This window comes from Marmota flaviventris, chromosome 1, assembly GCF_047511675.1.
Source record: "Marmota flaviventris isolate mMarFla1 chromosome 1, mMarFla1.hap1, whole genome shotgun sequence".
Taxonomy (NCBI): domain Eukaryota; kingdom Metazoa; phylum Chordata; class Mammalia; order Rodentia; family Sciuridae; genus Marmota; species Marmota flaviventris.
Genome location: NC_092498.1, coordinates 213,484,473 through 213,504,808, shown reverse-complemented (window position 1 = coordinate 213,504,808; position 20,336 = coordinate 213,484,473). Strand labels below are relative to the sequence as shown.

General features: G+C 39.3%; 1 non-coding gene and 2 pseudogenes across 1 annotated transcript; 2 read left to right on the top strand and 1 right to left on the bottom strand.

The window, feature by feature from the left end:
* Positions 1-1,828: 1,828 nt before the first annotated feature.
* Positions 1,829-1,931, top strand: LOC114107913 (U6 spliceosomal RNA). The gene has a single exon (XR_003585376.1). It is a non-coding gene; the product is annotated as a U6 spliceosomal RNA (small nuclear RNA).
* Positions 1,932-10,203: 8,272 nt separating this feature from the next.
* LOC114107888 (aldo-keto reductase family 1 member B1 pseudogene) lies at positions 10,204-11,144 on the top strand (annotated as a pseudogene).
* Positions 11,145-15,488: 4,344 nt separating this feature from the next.
* Positions 15,489-18,185, bottom strand: LOC139701790 (olfactory receptor 7E178-like; annotated as a pseudogene).
* Positions 18,186-20,336: the final 2,151 nt, after the last annotated feature.

Genomic DNA, 20,336 nt, shown 5'->3' with positions numbered 1-20,336 from the left:
TGTAAGCATTTGAATTTTAGTATGTACAAGGAAGCTTCTCACATATTAGGTCCATACACCTTCAACAACATTTGTCAGTAGTGAGACTCCCAGTCTCTACATACTCTTTCATTCTTTCTCCATAATTCACCCCTCTTTCCATACTCACATTTGCGGCATTTTCATAAGCAAAGTTAGAAATCCAGGAGCAGAGGAGATAAAAAGTTCATGATCACAATGGAGTATAGCTTACTGTTTAAGAAAAAAAGGAAATAAGTAATGACTTCCTGTAAGAGAAATTAGGAAGCAATTGATATACCTCATTTGGTTCTAAGGCCTTGGAACAAATTCCTTTGACAAGATATTTGTGACTATGTAACGACTGCTTTTCCTGACAACTAAATCAAGGGGGGTGCATCATAACCAGAAAGAAGTATGCTCTATTTTCTGAAAGGGGTTTCATCATTCTTGGATCTTCTCATTTGCCTCCTTTGTGCATTTAAGTCTTCTCTTTAAAAATTATATAACAAGAAATAGGAAACCTTGCCTATGGTAAACTTCAGATTTTGATAAACAAGATTGAGTCAGTGCACATAATCAATAATAGCATTAACCACAAATGTGGCACTGGTGTGCAGTGTACCTGTCAATTATATTTAAAACCTACCCTGTAAAATCTCCTTTGAATAGTTTTATTTCATGCAGGTTTATTGTGTCAACCAATACAATATCTGCAAAGTATCTGTTCTATAAAATGACACTTAACTTTCTCTTTTTCTTGATCCTGTACTTCCTCTAGCTTGCCAAAACTGCTTCATGGTTTCATGATCTCAATCCATCAAGTATATTGATTATGATCTAAGAAAAAGGAAAGCCCTTAAACTCAAGTTTTATTTCCAATCTTCTTATTTCTTCATGGATTTTCTGGTCAGTCATTCCTGACACCTTGATTTCAATTCTCTTCTTTAGGCTGCATGAAGTACACTTGGTTTCATTTTTATTTTTCACCATGATTGAACTGGATACAGCACAAAGCAGAATATAATAAGAAATAATAAAACAACTTCAAAACTTCCTCACCTTTAAAATGGGGCAATAATTCCCAACCTTGTATGGTTGTCATCAGGAAATTTTTTTAACAAATCTTTCAAGCTGCATAACTTGTAATTCTCTCCCACTATTAAGTGTCCCTGTGTATACCTTAGAATATCTATACAGTGATGTCAGACCAACACCAATTATATCTGCATGTCCACATGTAAAGTTATCCACAGTCCTTTCTTATACCAGATCTGATATCCATTGTCTAACAACATCCTGACATAGAACATGCTCCATGAATATTATCTACTATTATTGTCCATAATACCCATTACCTATATTAAAATACATTAATCTGATAATATTTGTGCCAGGAATAACATTAGCAAGAGATCTGAATCATGATATAAGAAATTTGAGTCTTAGTATCTGTACTTGATTCCATTATCCTGCAAACCTGTCTCCCAGCACATCTACTTTCATGAAATGGGAGGTGTAATTTTCTGTTGGTATTTTCATTTCAGTGTTATCTACCATACATTTTCCTTTACAAAATTGCTTTAAAAGTACCTAAAAATACTCATCTAAGTATTCTGCAAAACAATGCCTATTGCCCATGAAAATATACCAGGTTACATTAACCTGAGGTGATAATTCCTCGGTGAAGTACATTCCTCTTCTTCAGTTTTTATCTGATGCAAAGAGCTACCTGAAGAAAAGACCCTGCCATTTAGTAGGAGGTTTATTAATATGGCAATGATTTCAAAACCTTTCTGCCAATTGATTTGTCACTGAAATAAGAATATGCTTGTTTTGGCAACACAAATATTAAATTGGAATGATAACAGAGAAGATTAGCATGGCCCCTGTGCAAGGATGACATGCAAATTCATGAAGTGTTCCATATTTAAAAAAAAGATTTTTCCATAACATCTTGGTTGGGGATAGGAGACTGATTTACAATGGAAAAAATCATGTTGAAATTTGCTATTAATGACCTACATTTAGGTCCCTATAAGAGCAGACAATATCACCTACATCTTCTCAATCCTAATACGTATCAGGAAAATGAAACATCAACCCAAGTAGTAATGTGCTGTCTTTGAAGAGTCCTGAAGAAATTTCGTCTTGTGCAGGGAATACTGTTTCCCTCTGGCTGCAGCAGAAGGGCTGGTGCCCTGGGCTGGAGTCAGGAAGGCAGCATTTCAGACCCACATCCCAAACCTGCCAGTGTGTGCACAGTGTATGAATCTCTCCTCCTCTCCCTGCTCACTGCTTAAGGGAAACACAGATTATAACACCATCTCCACAACATGTGCAGCATCAAAGGGAAATGTGGAATTCAATAAATATTTGGTCACTATGATTTCAATAAACAAATTCCATGATTAGGTAACTATCAGCATTAAGGAGGAAAGCCATGGTCAAGGGCACTGGAGGCTGGAATGAGGTGAAACTCTGACCTGTGCCTCGTGGAAGGCTGCAGTGTTAAGTGCCCTTCAGCTTCTGCCTCATTGCCACTCTTCAAATCCAAGAAGATTTCCATCATGATTTCTGAAACTTTTATTTTACTGTGGATGACATTAAATACAACTAAATAGTCCCTATGTCCAAAACATGGATAGAGAAAGACACTATTTTAACTTCCGTGGGCACTGCTAAAAAGAATGAATAATCAGACAGGACGCCACAAGGCTGATCATCCAAATTCATTTGGCCAATTTAGGACAGAAAGAATGGGTGGGTTTAATGTCCAACAGACCTGCTCTAGACGCCTCCCTGTGCCAAGCAGAGCATGGATCCTGGAGTGTAAGAAATAGGAAAAAGGAAACTGTTCTAAAATGCACAGCACATGCATCTGAAAGGGCAAAAATAAAGTGTCCCATCCAGAAATAGGACCAATCACTTCAGACCACTGAATGCATCTGTTGAGTGGCATGAATATCAACCTAGTCATGCTATCAGTAACAATAATGTCCAGAATTTTTTGGCCCAGATTTTACTCACATATCTCATAGTATACACAGAAGAGCACCAAGTATCTATTTATCTTTACTCATTGCAGCTGCATCAGTGGGAAATCAGCTCAGATGGCAAGCTAACTCTAGACCCCCGTGAAACTAGGGACTGCCTTACAGACATAGAGATTGGGACTGACAGACTCTAAAATGGATCAATCAAATATATATTTTACTTTCTCACTTAACAGTTTTCAGCCTAAGTCCACAGATCTTAACCACTGGTAAATCTCGGGTACATTTTATAACTCCTTCCAGTTTTTTGAGTGGGAATGAAATCAAGACCTAATATTAGGTTTCCTCTGAGATTTAGAGGGCTGTTTTCATCCGTGGAAGAGCATGTGGTGAGCTCAAGAAGGCTATAGAGGGAGGCCAGGAGCATGATCTATGCTGAATGACCATGAGCCTCTCTTACTGATCTCTCCTGTGACCTGTGGCTGTTCTTCCATAGTGCATGCAGCAGCCACACACACACACACACACACACACACACACACACACACACACTGCTCTGCCCTGTGATCCCCAGGAATCCCACAGGAAAAGCCTTGCTCTTTCTGCACTGACAGGGAAGAGAAATGGCTGGTGGGCTTGCTGATGGGACAGCCTGCCAGGGTTCTCCTGTGATGGCCTGTGTCCATGGCCAGACAGCCCAGTGCAAATAAGGCTGCATCTTTTCCTATCTAGGAAAGGAGTAAAATTTACATACGTAAAACACAATTCTTCCTTTTCTATGTAATAATAATGAATTGTATAAATATAACTAAAGTGAGATGGTGCACATGAAATGATATAGAAAAAGTTCCTCAGCACCTGAGCCTGGGAAGCCCTGCACCTCAGTTCATGGTGCTCTGGCTTCTGTCACCCTCCTCATCATCCTTATCACCTCCCTAGTCCTTTTTCAGAGCTTAGGAAACACTTCTGAAGAACTCATTTTGTGCTGTTGTGGGTGAGATTTCTGCGTGAATTAGAACCAGTGTGGGTGGAGAGCACATATTGAACTTCTGATCTCCCCACCTGAGACAAAAGCTTGAACCCCACAACCCCAAGGTTAAATCTGCATGCTGGTGTCCTCCCATCTGGCTACTCTGTGGTGAGTGTACCATTCTGAGATAACACTACCCCAACAGTCCTTCCTAATTCCATGGCCCACTCTGTACTTACTGGGTCATGTTGCTCCCCTGCAGGATCATGACCAAAAAGTGCTGACCCTGAGACCCTACCAAGTGTGGAGCCCAGGGAAGGAGCAACTGTGCCCACAGAAACATATCATGTGCTCCGGAGTTTCCTGATGCAGACACCTCAGGAGGAGGCATGACCATGAAGCTCACTGGACAAGAACCATCAACTGAAGGACTACAAGCACATTCTGAGTGAGGACTATATATGACCTTGGAAGATCAATACCCAGAGCTCATAATTAGATTAGACTAATTGGTCCATGAAATCCCCATCTACAAGGACTTTCCATTATCATCAATGGGTAAGGCAAAGAAAATAGTTTTGGTCCCCAACACTAATGAGGAGCTCACCTGTGTATTTATTCAATGTACTTCTTTCCCTTCTCAGACTTAAAAATGCATCTGCTTGTAAGATGTATTATTATTAAAGTATAAGGAGCAAAAATTTGCTGTGGGAACTTTAATAAGTATATACTTCTGTGACATTAACTTAATCACTTTTTAAAATTAAGCATTTAGTCATCAAGATAATAGTGGGCCTACTGATCAATATGATTTCTAAAAGATTACTTTGCAATATTGTAATGATGTGAAACTCTAAATTGCTCTGAGTGTCTCCTGCACTTCCCTTCACTCCAACTTTGCTTTTCCTAGGCTCATGGACATCTCTGCCATTGCTCTTGAGTAATTGAAGGTTGTAGATGCTTTTAAGGGAAAGTATGGGGCTCCTGTGTCCATGACATAGACACAAACCAGAGCTGCTCCATCTTGTCTCTGGCTCTGTGGGACGTACCTGAGTAGGAGGAAGGTACAGACAGGAGATCACCAGTGAAACCCCGCTGAGCAAGGCCAGGATCTGTGCACAGAGCAAGGGTCTACTCAGTGTTTAACACATTTTTTTTCATCTCCTGTGTCAAAGATGGTATAGGCTCTATGGAATCAAAAATGAAAGGGGGATGGTTATTCCACCCAAATATACAGCATATACTTACATCAGGGGAGTATGGAAAGGTAATGTTACAGACATATGAACACAGTAAGGTCATTCACAAGATATTTCAGTTGAAGAGTATGAAGATGAGCCTTTCCATATTAATAATAACTCTCTACCATTTGTGCCTGTATGTTACACCTTTATCACATCTCAGTCACATCTGGAGCACAGGTTTTCTGTTTAATCTGGATTCAACGTCACTATATCAACTGGAAATCATCTTGGTTGACATTACTGAGAACCAGAGAAGCTAACTAACTGCCTTTCTCTAACTGCCTTTTGCTCAATAAGGAATGAGTCCAGCTAATAGCAACCAAAATTTAATTGTGAATCTCTGGGTCTGATGCACAGATGTTTTTCACTGTTTCCCATCCATCAGAACATTTTTAAACTGAAGCAGATTATAGCCATTTATAAACTATTTCCAAGGCCCTGAGTAGTAATGAAACCCAGGCCTGCTTTGCTCCTCATTAGATGGAGACTGCTGGTTACCAGAATGCAGGAAGACAGGGCAGCTGCAAGGGTGTCCTTGAGCAGAGAAACACGGAGGTCTCTGCTGGAAGGTTTGAGCCCACTTGACCCAAGATCTTTGTCTCATCTCAGATATTCTTCCTGAATTGGTGCACCTGATGCCACTGACTTCTGTGTCCTGGAATCTACCAGAAATCCCAAGGGAAGTGCACAGGAAAAAGGGCCCATCTTGGCATGACAGGAAAGTGCAACACAGGAGTGCTTGTGGAAGGGACAACCTGCCAGCACTGGCCTGCCCAGGTGCCACGTTCCTCAAATCCACAGTGCATTTCAAATGTGTTTTCAGTTAGTCAACATTAAAAGTTACATAAACACCTGTGGTCCTTTATATTCTCTATAATGAAATAACTGGTACTTTTACCTGGGGAATACTTTGCACAGGAATTCAAACTATCTACAAATAAGGCAGAACTCATAATGTGGCACTCAGGGATCTCTCAAAAAATGATCATAATGTTCAGATGCTAATCTTATCCTGATCCTCAGCCTCATCACTTTCATACTGTTTTTGGAATGTTGAGGACATAGTTTTAAGCACACATTTTATTCCCTTGTGGATGACAGTGTACAGCTAGAAGAGTCAGTGTGGGAGTAAGACAGGACTTTCCATGAGCCTTCTGTTGCACTCACCACAACCAGGCATATGAACTCACAGTACGATCACTGACAATCTACACCTTGTTCTCACATCTGGGTAGACAAAGTGCATGCTCCTTCTGATGGTGAAGAAATAATTCTATGCAATGTCCTTCCTCCATCCTTCTCCTCCCACAGCAGCTACTGATTCACACTGGGGCTCTGCTGATTTAGGACTAAGGAGGGCAGTTCCAAAGCCCGCAAATCCCTGAGGCCCAGTGCCCCCCACATGAACCTCAGGATATCCACTCAGACTCAGATAGGAGCTTCCTAATACAGACATCCACAGCAGGGATATGTGCTGGAATGGAGCTCACTGGCTGGGGTCCTCAAGCTGAAGGGCTGGAAGCACAGGCTGGTTTCTAACTATTGTACAACCTTAGCAGCTCAGTGCATATGGCTCCTATTTACCAAGTAGTTGAACATGTCAGCAACTCTAAGTGCTTCCTAATACTAAGGATGAAGAACAAGAGGAAAAAATGAACATCACCAAGTGTTTAATAAGTTCATCTCTACTAATGAAGGGACTCTTCTCTACTATAAATTTTTAATTTATTTTTTTAAAAACTTTTAGCTTTATATTACTATTATTGTGGTAAATTTAACTTAGAAAATTTATCATTTTTCCATTCCCAAATATATTGATCAGCAGCATGTATCACATAAATATTTTTATGAAATGTACATCATCTTTACCTCTAAAATCTTTCATTATTTTAAAGTGACAGTTTATTAACAATATAAAGATTGCCAAACATTCATTCCCAACACTGGCTACAGGTATTGCACTAAAAATATGTGAGGAATTAAATAGATCATTAATACTGAAAGTCAGATTAACAGAACTGGATGTTTAGCTTTGCTGCATTTTGAATCATACATTGAAATGGGACTCTGAAGGTGCTGAGATTATATGACCCTGCCGTGCAGCCTTCTCAGGGCACCTTTAATGTCCCTGTTCCTAAGTCTGTAGATGATGGGATTCAGCATGTGAGTGATCACAGTGTACATCTGCGGCCACTGCACCCTTCCTGGGAGAATGTGAGACAGCTGATCCAAAGTACACTCCACTGCCTCTTCATAAATATAAGCAAACAACTGCCCAGTGAGACTCATAAATGGAGAATTCTTTGTGCTTCTCACCTGATGATGAGCTCCTCAGAATAGAGGAAATTATTTTATAATAGGAGCAAAGGTTGTCTGTGGTGGGGAAAAGGCCATATATGGCATCAAGAAAATACCTGGCAATATTATTAGATAAGATGTTAGAACAGGCAAGAAAAGAAAGCTGAGAGGGTCACAGAAGAAATTAGCAATTTCTACACTCTTGGAGTAGGCAAAGTGCAATAAAGCCATATTGTGCCACTGGGATTCCAAAAAGCCAAACAAAATGATACCAAAACTAACAGACTACAGAGATGAGGGTTCAGGGGTGACAAATGGCCACAAACAGATCATGAACCATCAGAGTCAGAAGCACATAATCCATATATTCAAAATGGTAAAAAGAGACATCTGTGTCAAGCAGCCCCCAACGGAGGTGGCTCTCTTATGAGCTAAGATGTCCACAATCACCTTGGGACCATGGTTATAAGAGACAGATGTCAGCCAAGGACAGGTTGGAGAGGAAGAAGTACATGGGGGTGTGAAGGTGGGAGTCAGAGGAGATGGCCAGGATGATGAACATGTTCCCAAGCACTGTGACCAGGTACATGGACAGGAACAGTTCAAAGAGAACAGGCTGCAGGTCTGGGTCTTCTGAGGGTCCCATGAGATTGAATCCTGAGACACATGTTAAAATTTGTACTTCTATATTGCTTGGACATCTTTGAAATAGAAAAAAGAAGATGGAAGAAATGAAACAAATAAGCAGGCATAATTCTTTTTCTGTTGTTAATTCTAATATTCATGGTAATTTATTCACACCTCTGATCCATATACCTTCATTAATATTTCACAGTTGTGACAATCTGTATCTTCTTAGTACTCTTTAATTATTTTTTCTGTATTATCTCCACCTATACACCCCTACTTTAGAGACATTCAACTAAATATTGGAAGTACAAGGAAATTAGAGAAAACCAATCCATCAACACAGTAAAATAAAGCCTATTCTTTTCAAGGAAAAAAAAACAGGAGAAGAAATATCTGTCATTCCTTAAAAAAAAATCCATTGATTCTGGTAAAAGGAAATTAGGAAGGTTTTTAATATGCCTTATTATATTCTAGGTTAATGATACAAACTCCTTTGATATAGAACAGATAGAATATATATACATACTCATATATATGAATGATATATATATATATATATATATATATATATATATATATATCACTAATATATATGTATATATATATCACATATGGAATATATGGAATATTATATATACATATCCCTCCATACATGTATATACATGGATGGATATGTAGGTATGATATGTATGTATAATATATACCCATAAGAGCTAGAACTGCAAAATCTGAAGACTTAATTAAAGTTGATAGCTTATAAACCATAAGTTCTGGCAATAATGTTGGGAAAAGAAACACTTTTACATTATAGACGGGAATATAAACAAGTACTAAGAAAATCAGAATGGAGGTTCCTCAAAAAACTAAAAATTGAAATGACATATGATCCTACTATACCAGTCCTTCATATTTATCCAGAATTAGAGACAGCATTCTTTAGAGATGTATGCATTCCCTTGTTTATAGCAGCACAATTAACAACAGCCAAGTTATGGAACTTGGCTAGGCATCCATCAAAAGGTGAATGGATAAAGAAACGATGGCATCATGAGAACACATTCTTACATGCCAGGTTTCATTCTTCTGTGTAAGTGTTCATCCAAGCATTCCATATGTCTAAGATTTTCTGTTTTTCCTCCTTCATGGATATAAGTGCTATGTCAAATATTGTTTATCTTTTTAAAAACCATTTCATTTTTACTCATATCATTGGCCTAGGTAGACTTAAAATTTTGATAAATGTGGTTTAGTGGACTATCCATAAATAATATCACCAAATAAAAATGTGGCATGAGTGTACATTGTCCTTGTCAATGATTAGAAATAATTAAATGTTTTAAAAAAACTTCTGAAATTACTTTTAAATTTTATGCAACTTTATTTGTATCAACCCCATAAATAGCTGGTGAGTATGCTTGGCAAGGCAATGGTTCTTTCTTTTCTTCTCTTTTCAAAATGTTTGTTTGTTTGTTTCAAGTCTGTTTTGGGTTTTATATGACCTGCCATGGTGCTTCATGTCTTTCTAATTTCAAGTCCTTCATTAACAGATGAGGATATTAGCACCAGAGAAGCCCTCAAACCCAGTTTGAGTCCCAACTTTCTCATTTCTAGTAGTAAATTTTCACAACATTGCCTCCTGATACATGGATTGCCGTTCTCTTGCTTCAGCTGCCTGACGTCAACTTGGGTTCATTACTGTGTCAGGTCTTACTATGATTTATTTGGAGGGAAAAAAGGCACAAAAGAAAGCATACAACACATTGTTCCTGGCCTGGCATTTTGAGAGCCCTGAAGTGACCTGATGTTATCAAGGTGCTGACTTTCCCCACCTCCTTCTTCTCACCACCTTCACAAGCCTGTAGGACTGCTAACAAAATCTTTTAGAGGGAGCCATTTTCTAGGATCATGGATGAGATGTCTATGGGGATTAGAATCAGGGTCAAGAAAAGAAACATTTAGGCAGAACACAAGGCCCATTTAAAGTCGTGCGCTGGAGCCACTGCTGCACGGTTGAGGGCTGGGGTCTCTAACGCACTGCAGCAATGGTCAGCCACATCGAGCTCAATAGATGCCCCTCCTGGGACTAGGCACTTGGAAGTCATCTCCAGGCCTGGTGACTGAGGCTGTGAATGTAGCCATTGACCTTGGGTACACCATATCGACTGTGCTCAGGTGTACCAGAATGAGAAGGAGGTGGATGTGGCCCTTCAGGAGAAGCTCAAGGAGCAGGTAGTGAAGCACCATGAACTCTTCATGGCTAGCAAGCTGTGGTGCACGTTCCATGACAAAAGCCTGGTGAAAAGAGCCTTCCAGAAGACCCTTAACTACCTACAGCTGGACTACCTGGATCTCTACCTGATTCACTGGCCAATAGGCTTTAAGCATGGTGAAGACTATTTTCCGTTGGATGCGGCAGGCAGCGTGGTTCCCAGTGACACTGATTTTGTGGACACCTGGATGGCCATGGAAGAGCTTGTAGATGAAGGGCTGTTGAAACCAATTGGCATCTTTAACTTTAATCATCTTCAGGTCGAGAGGATCTTAAAGAAACCTGGCTTGAAATATAAGCCAGCAGTTAACCAGATTGAGTGCCATCCATACCTAACTCAGGAAAAGTTGATCCAGTACTGCCATTTCAAAGGCATTGTGGTGACTGCCTAAAGCCCCCTTGGCTCTCCCGACAGGCCCTGGGCCAAGCCTGAGGACCCTTCCCTCCTAGAGAATCCCAGGGTCAAGACGATTGCAGACAAGTACAATGAAAGGACAGCCCAGGTGCCCATCTGATTCCCCATGCAGAGGAAATTGGTGGTGATCCAAGTCTGTGACACTGCACGTATTGCGGAGAAATTTCAGGTCTTTGACTTTGAGCTGAGCACCACCTTACTCAGCTACAACAGGAACTGGAGGATGTGTGCCTTGGTGAGCTGTGCTACCCACAAAGATTACCCCTTCCACACAGAGTTTTGAAGCTGTGGATGCCTGCTCTTCCACAAGGTCGCACCTGTTCCTGCCTCAATTTTCCAGGCAAGCTAGTCAGCAATGGGCAACACTGTGGGTTGCTAGCTTGACACTGATTGTGAAGAGCAGCCTCAGTAGATCAGGTGTCTCTTACAACCTTCTTTTGCCTTTCTTCTTGCTCATCTGGGAAAGTACAACCTGAGAATATTTTCTGACTAAAAAGAAGCAAAAGCAACAAATTTAAAATAGTGCCACTAATCATTGTGTTCTGACTGCTTGGAACTGTAATCCCTTCAGCCAGACTTCTCTGCCTCAAATAAAAAGTCTTTTAGTGAACTTGAAAAACAAAAAAAGAAAGAAAAAGAAAAGAAACATTTAAAATGTTAAGTATGTGCAGATTTTTATAACCCAAGTATAACCAATAACCTAAATTTCACATTCCTCTGAGTTGAAATGTCACATATTGATATCCTCCCATCTGGCTTCCCAAAGTGTCATGCTTGTCTTCATGTTGAGAGAATAATGCCTTTAATAGTCCCACCTCCATCCATCACCTCCATCACTCCTATGGGGTTAATCTGTGACTCACTCTCCTGGGTCACAAGCAAGAAAACACAATACTGATGTGAATCCCTTGCTGGGTGCCCGATGAAGGCTGATGCACACTCCCCAGGTGGGGACACATCTGTGGAGCCCACTGGCCTGGAGCCATCAATCTGAAGGGCTACAGGCAAAGGCTGATGTTAGCTATTACATGAATGGAGACTCAATGCACAGAGCTCTTTATTTGCCATTACTCCATAATATACCACTCTCAAAGGATTCATAATATAACTGAAAGCAGAATGTGAGAAAATGAATGTCTAAGAAATGATTTAGGGTGTTTCTCTACTCAGGAGTGAAGGTTCAGAATCCCTCCACAGAATCGATAAGAGAAGCCTGTGACATTGTATTCAGATTTATCCTGAGACTAGGACCTGAATGCCTTGAGGAGGGTGACAGAAGAAATTGCCAATTTCCACCTCTAGGAAGCAGACAAGTTGCAAGGCAGCAAATGGTACAGCTGAGTCCTAGAGTCTAACAAAGATGATGCCCAAGTAAGAGACCACAGAAGCGGGGTCCATGATACCGGTTAGTACAGGAAGTGCCTGTGGCCCCTCTCCAGTATTATGAGCAGGTTCCCACCCCATGACCAGGTATATGAGAGGAACGGTCCTAAGAGGACCAGCTGCACTTTATGGATCACCTGAGAGTCCTGTGAGATGGAATTCTAAATTGCATGTTAGATTTAGACCATAGGAGGAGACACAGCTGTGGAGCCCCCTGGCCTGGGGCCATCAAGCTGAAGGGCTACTTGCAAAAGCAGGTTAGATTTTGTGCTTCTATGTTGATAGAACAGCTTTGAGCAGAAAAGAGGGTGGGATAAAGGAAAAACCAAGCAAGCTTCCAGGACTCTGAATACGTGTTTACTCCAAGCATTCACAGCTGAGTATCTAGAGTTGAGACCCAAACACCTTCAACAATATCTCACAGTTGTGACAAACTTAATCTTCCTGGAAATCTTTCATTATTGGTTTCTATATTATTCAACTCCTTCTGATCAGAATTCTTTTTTAAGAAATGAGAATTGAGTCCAGGGTCTCCTACATAGTAGGCAAGCAACCTATCACTGAAGTACACCTCCAGCCCTCCCCACTACCTTTTTTTTTTTTTTTTTGAAACAGTGTCTCAATAATTTTCAGAGTCTGGCCCTAAACTTGTGATCCTCCTACCTCAACCTCCTTACCAGTTGGGATTATAGACATGTGCCACTCTGCACAACCTACTTTAGGGATGCTAAACAGAAGAGCATTGAAGACCAAGAACACTAGATGTAACAAGCTCATGATCACAGCAATGTGCAGCCTACCCCAGGGGGTAAAAATCACAACATAAGAAATAGCTTTCTACTTTTCAGAAATAGGATGTATTTTAATTAAAGAAAAGTAATAAGCAATTTAATTTAATGTATTATATTCTAAGATAATGATTTAGATTCATTCAATGAAGGATATATATTAACATTGCATTAGAGCCAGCACTGTATAATCTGAAGACATTACAGATGAACATTCATTATCAGAACTTATTGTTTGGTGCCACTTTTCTTCCAGGAGTTCCAAAACTCTGTTATTGATTTCACTCTCTGTAAGGATGGAAGTAGTTAGCTAAATGCTGTTTGTCTTTTAACAATCAATCATGCACATCCACAAGAATGGAGTCCTAATCAGAATGAGATGTATAACATTCTTGAATAATTATATCAAAATTGTCATGCATAACTAAGAAGAACTAATAAAAACAAACATAAATAAATATATAAAGTCATTCAAAATTCTGCTCCCTTCCTTACCTTAGATAGATTTCAAATGTTGGGAAATATGGTTTATTTAACTGTACATAACCAATGGCATCACAGCCCAGATGTGTGGCATTACTGTAAGCTGTGCCAGTCAATGATTAAATAATAATGAAATTATTTCTAGAAATGTAATGCAGCTCCATTGGTACAAATGCCATAATTACCTGGTGAGGAAAAGAGCTCTTTGCATTTTTTGCTGTGCCCTGCCAGTGGGCTTCCGTGCTTCTATGTTCACAAACCCTCTCGTTTACAGTTGAGAAATTTAGCACCATGGATGCCCTCAGAGACCAGGTTTAAGTCCCAATGTTTTTATGCTATTGCATAGATTTTCACATCAATTACTAAACTGATAAATGGACTGTAATTCTTTGACTACAGTCAGAAAAATTTTTAATGCTATTGCATAGATTTTCACATCAATTTCTAAACTGATAAAGGGACTATAATTCTCTGACTATAGTCATGTGAAGAAAACTCAGGGTCATTACTCTGTCAGGTTTCACAATGCTGCAGAAGGGATAAAATACAAAAGAGAACAGTGCAGAAACTACTGGAAACACAGGAGGAGATTCCTCAAGCCAAAAATCATGATAATAATTATACCTAATGACCAGTTTGTCATAGAAATATTTTTTAACTTTTACATTTCTTCTTTAATGTTTCTCAATCTGATAGATTTCTATATTTGAATGTGCAAATTTTAAAATATTCAGATTTCCTGGCATCAAATCTAAACAAATTCAATCAGACTATATGCCTGGGAAGATCTTGATGGTCACTTTAAAAAAAAATAAAGAGATGGAACCCAGGGGTGCTTAACCAGTGAGCCACATCCCCAGTTCTTTTTACCTTTTTATTTTTAGACAGGGTCCTGCTAAGTTACTTAGGGCCTGGCTAAGCTGCTCAGGCTGGCTTTGAACTTGAGATCTGTTTACCTTGGACTAAGGAGCCACTGGGATTACAGGTGTGTGCCACCAAGCTGGGTGGTCTTTTCTGAAAGCAGGGATGGGAACCTTGACCTTAGAATATATCCTGTCATTCAGAAATCATAAAATAACATTACTTGTTATTACTACAAATAAAAATACCAATTTTAAAATTAAAAAAAAAATTAGTAATATCATTTACTAACATTTGCTTCATAACTATAACCGTATCTAGATTGGAATAATCACATTGAACTTTGACTTCTTGGTAACTCTGCATGATTCCATTCTCCTGCAAAGCTCTCACTCAAAACCAAATAGTGGCATGAATTTGGTGGGTAGATTTTGTTCTCTACCAATGTAGAAAGTATTGACTGTACATTACAGTATTGACTTATACATGCATAAACTCTTTTCTCAAAAACTTAAAAAAAAGGAACCTAAACCTCATCTAAGTGGTCAAGAACACAAAACCTACTGCCCTGAAATATACTATTTTATATCAACTAGTGTTTTTCAGTGTATCTGTGAAAGACAAATAATTGTTTTTATGCTTTAACAAATACACAGAGAGACATAATTAAACTGGTAAGTTTATTTTTGTGACAATCTATTCAGAATTCTTATGTGACTCCCCATTTTGCATGAGTGAGAATTACTTTGTAATATATGGGTGTAGGTTTGTTGATTGACTTCCACAATTCAAGAATGTTCCCTATTGCTATTATATTCATATATTTATTGTTCCAAAAACAATAAATGGAAGTTTTAAAAATTTATATTTTTCACCATTCTCAATTATGTAGAACAGCAGCCTTAATCACATGGATGTGCCTATGACACAATCATCTTCAACCAACTCTAAAATTTTTCATTATTCCAAAGTGATATTTTGTTCCAATGTAAAAAATTTCCAAACATACTTTCCCAAACTAGCTAGAGTCATTATATTAAAAATGTGAAAAGTGAAGCCATTAGTATTACTGAAAGGACAGATTAACATTACTGGACATTTAGCTTTAATGCATTTTGAGCACACATTGCAAGTGACTGCTACATGTGATAACATTAAACAATTCTGCTGTGCAGCTTCTTCAGAGCAACTTTAATGTCCTTGTTACTCAGGCTGTAGATGAAGGGGTTCAGCATGGGAGTGACCACAGTGTACATCTCTGAGGCCACTGCACCCTTCCTGGGAGAAGGTGATGAAGATGACCCAAGGTACACTCCAAATGCTGTCCCATAAAATAAGCCAACAACTGCCAGGTGAGAGCCACAGGTGGAGAAGGCTTTGTACCTCCCCCCTGAGGATGGGATCCTCAGAATGGAGGAAACAATCTTATAATAAGAGAAAAGGATCCCTGAGATGGGTAAAAGGCCATATATGACTCCAAGAAAATACTTGACAATGTTATCAGAGAAGGTGTCAGAACAGGAGAGATTCAGAAGTTGAGAAGGGTCACAGAGGAAACTAGAAATTTCCACATCGTTGAAGCTGGTAATTTTTAAGGTCATGAAACTGTGCAGCTGGGAGTCCAAAAGACTCAGCAAAAAAGATACCGAAGTTAAGAAGCCACAATGGCAAGGGCTCATAATGACCAGATAATGCAGAGGATGACAGATGGCCACAAACCTGTCATAGACCATCACAGTCAGAAGCAGATCATCCATACATCCAAAAAAGATAAAAAAGGACATCTGAGTCAGGCAGCCCACATAGGAGATGGCTCTGCTGTGAGTTAGGATTTCACAATCATCTTTGGGACCGTGGTGGAGGAGAAACCAATGTCAGCCAAGGACAGGTTACAGAGGAAGAAGTACATGGGGGTGTGGAGGTGGGAGTCAGAGCTGATGGCCAGGATGATGAGCAGGTTCCCAAGCACTGTGACCAGGTACATGAACAAGAGCAGTCCAAAAGGATGGGCTGCAGGTCTGGGTCCTCTGAGAGGCCCAGGAGATGGAATTCTGATATGCGCATTACATTTTGTGATTCTGGACACCTTTGGGAAAGGCAAAGAGTGTAAACAACAACAACAACAAAAAGCATCATCATTCCCACCTCACTCTGTCCATTTGAATTCAGGTATTCGCTAGGAAGCTGCTCACACTGGAGATCCACACGCCCTCAACATAGTTCTCAGTAGTAAAACACACAGTCTTGCACACTCTCACTGTAGCTCTCTCTGTCATTCACTCCTCTTTCCACACCCTGTTGGGAGACATTGAGCTGAACAAATTTAAAAACACAGGAGTAAAGGCAAGAAGTTCATGATCACAATAAAATGTAGTCTACTGTTTAAGAAAAAAGTGGGGGAGAAGTAATAATTTTCCTATGAAGAATAAATAATCTTCATAAAAGTTACTGAAAAACCAGTTCAATTTACCTTGTTTTCTTCTAAGAAGTTGTGACAAATTTTTTTTCACCCCTCTTTTCTACCTATTTGTAGACATTGAACTGAGCAATGCTAGAAACTCAGGTCTAGAAAGAAGATGTTCCAGATCACAGTAAAATATAGTCTACTGTATGAGGGAAATCAGAGAATAAATAATGGCTTTCCTATTAAGAAAAAAACTATCTTTATAAAAATTAATTAAGAACCAGTCCAATTTACCTTTTTTTTAAATTCTAAGTACTGAGATAATATTGTTGACTTATTCCTTCTAAGACACCATCTGAACTCCAATCTCTGATAAATAAACTGAGGGTGATGAGTCACAGTCAGAAAGAATGGCTATAAGACCATCAAAGAGTTCCATCATTCTTTGATTTCCTCATTTCCCTCTTCTTTGTATTTAAATTTACTGTTCAAAGATTAGATAATATAAAACAAGTAGCCTTGTCTTTAGAAAAGTTCAAATATCATTAAATATGGTTCAGTTAAATGCATATAATCAATAGTAATACTGTCCACGACTGTGGCACAATTAGATGATATTGAAAAATTAAGTGATAAGAAACACTTTGAATACTTTAATCTTATGCAGTTTTATTTGTATCAAGCCATATAATATCATTAACATATTTGCTGTATCAAATAGCTCCTCACTCTTTTTCTTTTTCTTGATCCTGTATACCATCTGGCTTATGAAAACTGCTTTATGGTTTTGTGATCTCAACCCAAAAGTTTCATAGTTTAGGACTATCTCACCAAGGACGGCCCCAAAGCTCAGGTCTTATTTCCAGCCACCTCATTTCCACTTCATGGACATCCTGGTCATTTCTGAAATGTGGATTCCAATTCTCTCACTTAAGCCAATCATGGGTTCATTACTTTTCAGTTCTCACTGTGATTGAATTGGATAACAACAAAAAGAACAGTAGAGGAAATAATGTAGACTCTTCTGACCCAAAGATCACCTAGTATCTATTTAATCCTTACCACAGTTGCATCAATGGGAAATCAATTCAGATGACAATTCTGAATCCAGACACTAGTGAGTTGTCCTACTTCACAGAGGACTGACAGAATCTGAGACCCATTGACAACATGTTTTTATTCTTTCCTACCCAATAAAGGTTTCTACTTATGTCATGAGGTCTTAACTACAGTTATATCTTGGGTATACATTTAAAGACTTTCCAGGTTTGTGAGAATAATATCAAGACTCAATATTAGGTTTTCCTTTAAGAGGACACTTTTCCAGCATGGAGGGGCATGTGGTGAGCTCATGGAGGTTCTGGAGGGGCCCAAGCACAATCTGTGCTGAATGTTCATCAGCCTCCCCTACTGTGACCTCTCCTGTGACCTGTGGATGTTCCTCCATAGTGCAAGCAGTAGGAGCCCCACTGCTCTCCCTGGTGATCCCCAGGAATCCCACAAGGAAGAGCATAGAGGACAAGGCTGTCTTTCTCCAGTGACAGAGAAGAGGAAGGGCTGTTTAGCTTGTTGATGGGACAGCCTGCCAGGGTTCTCCTATGATGCCATGTGTCTATGGTCAGACACCACAGTGCACACAAGGCTTCATTCTTTCCTACTTGACAAACAAGAGGAAGTTGCATAAATATAATGTTCTTCATTGATTACTGTAAAGCAATAATAAATTGGGCATGCATAACTGGAGCAGGGTGATATACATGAAATGAAACAGATTGCATAGACCATGTTGCTCAGCACCTGAGCCTGGGAAGCCCTGCACCTCTGATCAAGATGCTCTAGCTTCTCTCATCCTCCTCATCATCCTATCACCAACACCATAGTTCTTTTGTAGACCTTTGAAAACACTTTTGAAGAACCCACTTTCTGTTTTTGTGGGTGAGATTTTTATGGGAACTAGAACCAGTGGGAGGGGGATGCAAATCATATATTACCTAAAATAAAATCATAAGCTTCACAAGCAACAGACATGAAAATTGACACGCTGGAATTTTCCTATCTGGATACTCAAAGTGATGTTTGTCCTTGTGATACAGAAACAATACTTTCTTCCTGTATCCCAAGGCTCCCTCTGCACTTACTGGGTTGTGCTGGTTCTCTGCTGGCTCATGACAAAGAAGTGCACTGCCGGGCTGGGGTTGTAGCTCAGTAGTATACTGCCTGCCTCACATGTGTGAGGCACTGGGTTCAATTCTTAGCACCACATAAAAATAAATAAATAAAGATATTGTGTCCATCTACAACTAAAAATATTAAAAAATAGAAGTGCACATGCCAAGACTCACCCATACCTGGTGCCCAACAAAGACTGAGACTCTGTGCACAGCATTCCCAGGAATATGCTGTCAGCTGGGAGCTTCCTGATGCAGAACCACAGCAGGAGACACAGCCATGCAGCTCATTGGATAAGAACCATCCACTGAAGGGCTGCAGGCACAGGCTGACTATGGACTAATATAGGACCTCAGAAGCTCAATACACAGAGCTCACAATTAGACTAATTAGTCCATGTTATGCCATCTCTAAGAACGTCCCAATATTAATGCAGGAAAATGAAGAAAAGAAAATGAAGATCACTTAATATTTGGGTCCCAGCCATAATTGGAAGAACCTTGTGTACTCAATTACTTCTTTCACTTCTGAGTTTTTAATAGCTACACCAGCTTTTAAGATCCATAATTATTAGGTTAAAATATAAATCACAAGACATTACTACTTGAACCATCTGAAGTACACATTTTAATGACATTTATTTGGTCTTTAATTTTTTTTATTAAGCATTCACTCATTAAAAAATAGTGGGTGCACTGCTCAGAATAATTGTCAAAGGATTCTACTGTCGTATTGAAATAATGTGAAAGTACAATGTGTCTCAGGCAAAGCTCTAAGGGTCTCCTGTCACTTATCTCTGTTTCTAATTTCTTTTCCTAGGTTCATGGACATTCCTGCCATTGTTCATGAGTAATTGAAGGTTGTAGATGCTGCTAAGGGAAGTATGGGGTTCTGGTGTCCATGACACAGACCCAAACAAGAGATGCTCAGTCTAGTCTCTAGCTCTGTGGGACATTCCTGAGCAGGAGTAAGGTACAGACAGGAGAGCACCAGGGGGTTGAAACCCCACTGAGCAAGGAAGGCCAGGACCTGTGCACACAGCTAGTGTTCAACACAATTTTATTTTTTATCTCCTCTGTGCCTAACATGGTACAAGCTCTGGAGAAGCAGAAATGAAAGGGAGATGGTCATTGCATTTAAATATACATCATATATTTAAATAAGAATATATAAAGATGCAAAATTATAGAAATATAAAAACAGTAATTTTAGCTCAAAAATATTTCACTTGGATAGTTGCAAGTTTAGCCTTTCCATATTAATTATAACTATCTGACTTTGGTCTATAATTTATACCTGCATCACATCTTCATCACCCTGATGGTTTGTTTTGTAGTTTGATGTTGTTCTGATTAGTTATACCTGATAGTAGAATGCATTTGACACATTATGCTGTATCAATTAGAAACCAGCTCCGGTGCTTTCAAGG